The sequence below is a fragment of the Hipposideros armiger genome, unplaced genomic scaffold (genome assembly GCF_001890085.2).
Source record: "Hipposideros armiger isolate ML-2016 unplaced genomic scaffold, ASM189008v1 scaffold_79, whole genome shotgun sequence".
NCBI lineage: Eukaryota > Metazoa > Chordata > Mammalia > Chiroptera > Hipposideridae > Hipposideros > Hipposideros armiger.
In genome coordinates, this window is record NW_017731429.1 from 4,612,321 (window position 1) to 4,617,817 (window position 5,497).

The following is a 5,497-nucleotide window of genomic DNA, read 5'->3' on the forward strand; positions in this document are numbered from 1 at the left end:
ATGAGCTAGGGGAGGGGAAATGTGCGGTAAAAGGGCGGGGCCGTTGAAGAAAAGCAGGCGTGATTGGCTCCCCCGGTAACGTCACGAGCCCCTCCTCCAGCTCTTCCGCAGGACATCCTGGCACCGCCTTTTTCTCGGGGCCCTACCCGTGCTTTCGCAACACCTACGGCTCCGAGGTGCGGTAGAAAAGACGGGCCCTCTCATTGGTCAGTTCATAAGGGACTGTTCGGTCATTTGTTACCATAACAACCCATTCAGCCCTGCTTCGCCCCTCCCTCTGCAATACCGTATCCGCTGAGAGACTCCGTCAGTCATCTTCCCTTCCGCCGCCGCCGCCGCCGCCGCCGCCGCCGCCGCCGCCGCCGCCGCCGCCGCCGCCGCCGCCGCCAGCTGAGGCTTTGGGCCTTTGCCGTACATTTCGCGTGTCGAGCCTCAGGTGCTCCCGAGAGCCTGGGCGGGTCCAGCTGCCGGGCCTACTATCCCTCCTGGATCTAAGACCGGGAGGGAGACGCCGAGTTTTCTCATCACCTTGGCAAGAGCCGCTAGAGTGGACTCCGGCACGCTGCTTCCCACCTCCACGAACAAAAACACCTAGACCGGCTTCTTTGAGTTGAATCCCCAGGAAAATGTGTTTATTTGAAGGGTGTGGGGGGGGGCGGGGAGAGGCTTTTCCCTAGGGATTTGGAGATCTTTGGAAGCCCACTCAGATCTCTGGACAGGGTTTTTCACAACAGCCACACCCAGCCCCCAGCCTGATAGCTCCTCTCTCTCAATTTTATGCACTTGGAAACAGCCTTCGAATATGCTATTTGGGGCACGAGGAAATATATATACATAATTGATTTATAAGGCTCTATTCCCAGGCTTCTGAAATCCTATTAGGAAGCTGGAAATGACACTCCCAAAACAAAGCATTCAAATGTAGTTCTGCCGTGGAGCTATAGTGTAACAGTAAACTAAAGGTTATTTTTTTTTGCATTGAGTAGAAATAGTAACCTAAATGCAGGCCAAAAAAAATAGGTATTAATTAGATAAAATGTGATTCACCATAGTCTTTTTAGACTACTAGGCTCTTAGAGATACTTTCTTCCCCAGAAGTAACTGCTCTTAAATAAATGAAGCAATTCCTTTATTTCTCCCATATAAAGTAGAATTTTAATTTATTTTTGTTTAGTTTTGGGGTTTTTTTAGCAGCTTTATTGAAGTATAATTGATGTATAATAAACTGCATATAAAGTATACAAGATTATTTTGACATACATATTTTTCATTTCTTAACGTGATATTGCATATGAATGAGAACTAAAGCCAGAGGGAAAAAGCTCGTCTTTTATCATTTGAAGCTAAGAAATGTTGAATTATCGAGCTCAATAATTACATTCCATTTTTAGTGGTGGTATTCAAATATTCAGTTAAAACAAAGGAATTTTCAAAGTTTCTGTTCTCTGGAGGGAAATATCTGGGGTAAAATAAGCCTCTAATAGTTTTCCTTGTAATTTTAGAGGTGAATTTACTAAACTTTAGTTATAGAAAATATCGGCCAATCATTTTTATATCCTTTTAACACCAAGTGCACTTCAAAAACCAAAAAAAAAAAAGTTTTCAAAGCTCCGATTTGGCTTCTATTTGTTACTCTCAGACTACACACAGAGTAAACAATATATGCTTAGCATATAAAGCAATAAATCTATGTACCCACAAAGGACGTGGAAAACTTGAGTGAAATAGCAGCCTTACTCCACTCATGTGCTATACTACAGAAATATTTGTCTTTATATCCTCAGGATAGATGGCAAACTAGATACAGTATTTTTAAATATACGAATGAATGCATAAAACCTCCCATGATAGTTTCAGAGCTAGTTCTTTCATTAGAATATGCAACAAATGCACCCTGCACCAACATAAAGCCCCAGTTTTTGCCCATCTCTATTATTTGCAGTGGTGAACCTGGTAGGCCCTTGGCCCGGCCTTCATGAAATTTAAAGCCCCATTATAATCTCATGGAGTAATATGAAAAAGTACTACATCTGAGTAGGAAACTGGGTATTCCAGAGCTATTTTCAAAACTGAAACCCATTGAATACTGTGCTTCATGAAGGACATGAAAACTTTATTTTTTTGAGGAAATAATTACACTCCCTCCTCCCTTGGTTCACACTGTTTACAAGAGCAGTTAATTCCTCCTGAAAACAAACCTGTTTTCTAGGCAATCAATTGCCTTTCTGATGTAAATTTTTTAATGTGATCAGAAAGACTGAAATGTGTATTCTAAACATAGAAAGTAAAAAGGAAATAAGGGAGCAAGAATTAAAATGCAATCCTTTTGAAAACAGATAATTAACTAGCACTGCCAGCAGGTAGAATTTCCATTAATTCGCAAACACTGTGTAAATAACATGCAGAAATAATATTTACACCCTATGTAGTAATATGTATATATACTATTGACATATAGATAGTACATGTATACATAAGATTTATACATTGGATATAATATGTTATATATATTCTCGCTAAAAACATTAACAATATTTTCTGTTTAAACATTATTGTTTATGCATCTTATAATTGCAAAAGTAATACATGCTTATGCTAAAGAATTCAAATAAAAGCATAAAAATAAAACACGAATGTTCTCTCTCTCTCTGAACTTGGCCCACAAGGTAACCACTGTTCGTAGTTTAATGTGTATTCTTCCATGTCTTTTTCAATGAAACACACACACACAAACATGAAGTCTAGAGCATTTTATTTTTGATCTTCACACAAATGGGATCATTATATATAGTTCATTCCTTGCTTTTTTTTCAGCTGAGCCATCCTGCCACCTGTTGCAGCTCAGCTGCAGCTCTGCTTGGGCCGGGAATTGAACTGCTGTTGCTCAGAGCTGGAACTCGTGGGGGAGCTCTTAACCAACTGAGCCACTGAGCCAGTCCTCATTACTTGCTTTTTAAACTCAGGCTATCACGGACATCCTTTCATAATCAGTCCTAAAGCTATATAACTCAAAGCATTTGTTTTTAAAGTTCGTGACTTAGAAAGATAGCTAAGACAAGAATAAAGCCATTCCAGTGTTAGCTCTAAAGGAGGCTTTAAAATTGGCATGCAATAGATATTCAATGAATATTTGTTGACTGATCCAGACCTTCTGATTTCCGTTTCACCTTATTTGTCCACTGTTGTTTTCTACTAGCTCAAAGAAGTAAATACAGGGTTAGTTGAGAACCTAGGACAGAGTTTGAACTTGATGTTATGCAGTTTAGAGACAGAGAGGGAGGCTGACTGAAATGGTGTGATCACCATGTTCCAAAAACATTTTATTTTGCCAGCAATCCTAGTCTGAGCAATCTTTTTATGTATTTGTGGAAAAATATGACTTGATGGATACAATTTTTCAATTTAAGTTTTGCTCCCATTTATTTATCTTATCCATTTGGCATTTCCTTCCAGTCGTGGATGAAAAAAGCAAAGGAACATGTAACCAATGAATACTAATAGAAAACCTCCCAAATATTTTTTCATGACAAATTATAGATTGATTTTTTTGCTAAAAAGTTATTTCATTAGTCCATTCAACATGGCCCCTGCTCTCAAGATCATACATAGTCTGCTGGATGAAATAAGCAATTAAACCAACAATGACCATATAGGATGACCAGAGTCATAGCATGCAGTATGACGAGATAGCAGTATAGACTAGGAACATGAAAGAAGCATCTAAATCAGACTGGAGTAGTCAGGGACACCTTCCCTGAAGAGTTGACAGTTCACAGGTTTCAGGTTTCAAAGCAGTGAACAGGAGCAACTAAAGGGAGAAATGGGCATTCCAAGCAAAAAAAACAGAGGTAGATCTAGGTTTTGTGGGGCCCAAAGTATATACAATTTGGAAGAGCTTTTTGAAGAAAAAGAGACAAAATTACAAATATAAAATTTTATGGCTCATGTAAGTGAGGTTTCATCAGTTTTACTGTATATCCACCTATTTGAAAAGACCTATTCAAAGAAGGAAGTAGATCTCTGAGATCTGCAAGTATTTCAAAACAAAAAAATATGTATCTAGGAGAATTCATAACATAAAAGCCAATTATAAATGACCTATTATGAGCTTTATAGTACAAGAAATGGGAATCCACTGAAGGACTTTTATGGAGAGGTGGCCAGATTTTTGTATTAAAAGATAGTTATGGCAATGCCAGGTTTGGTAAAAATTAAATTACTTTTCTTTAAAAACACTTAGGGTTGTCTTCTTTGTGCCTTTAAGCAGAAAATGATGTTGCTTTATCAAAGGTAACAGTATAATGTAAGTTTCATTGTGGGGGGGAGTGGATATACATCATAATACACAATTATGACATATGGGCTGGTTATAAGGTTTACTCTGAGAATTATGAGAATTAGCTTTCACTGCATGCATCACATTCTAAAATTCATTTCCCAGATTATTAGATGCTTGAAATTCTTGTGAGTCAAAATAAAAGCTCTATTCTTCTTATCACTAAAGTCATTTTCTGGTACTGACTTTTGCTTTGGGAGTTCCAGTTCATCTAATACCAGAATTACTCTGTGCCAGGAAATAACTTAGGCCAAGGCAAAAATAGAGCCTGTTATCAGATAAGCGAATTAAACTGAAGAAATGTGTATATATACAGCATGGAGAAACCATAACTCAGATAGTGGTTCAGAGCAAGAGTCTGATAAAATGGTTTTACTCTTGTCTCTGTCGCAGCTTCTTAGCCCGATACCCTAAGGAAGTTACTAACTTCTTTAAGCTTCCATGTTCTCATATGTAAAAAGGAATTCATGACAATTCTTACCTCAGAAGGTTATTACAAGGATGGAATGAGATGATATGTACTATTGTGGGACTTTACCATGATATATTTTACCCAGCAATTTCACTTCTAAATATACAAGACAGATTTACTCACACAAATGTGAAATGAAGTGTGTAGATTATTCATTTCTGCATGGCTTATAGTAGCAACAAATTGAAAACAAATTTCTGTTAGTAGGGAACAGGTTACATTATGGTACATCTGTGCAATACAACAGCAGTTCTCGAACTTTTTAGTCTCAGGGCCATGTTACACTCTTAAAAATTACTGAGGACTCCAAATAGCTTTAGTTTATAGGTACTACATTTAACAAAGTTTATCATTTTAGAAAGTAAAACTTAGAAATTATTAAAATATTTATTCATTTTAAAATAACAATAAACCCTTTACATGTTAATATAAATAACATTTAAAAAAATATCAGTAAGAAAGGTGGCATGGTTTATATTTTTGCAAATCTCTTTAATGTCTGGCTTAATAGAAGACAGCTATGAATGTTTAGGTCTCCTGCATTCATTCTGTTACACAGGACACATTGACTCTGGAAAACTCTATTGTACTCTAGTAAAAGAAAATAAAAAAGGAAAATAAAATCTTAGGGTTGTTATGAAAATAATTTTACCTTAAAACCCCCTGTCACTTTGAGAACCACTGCATTG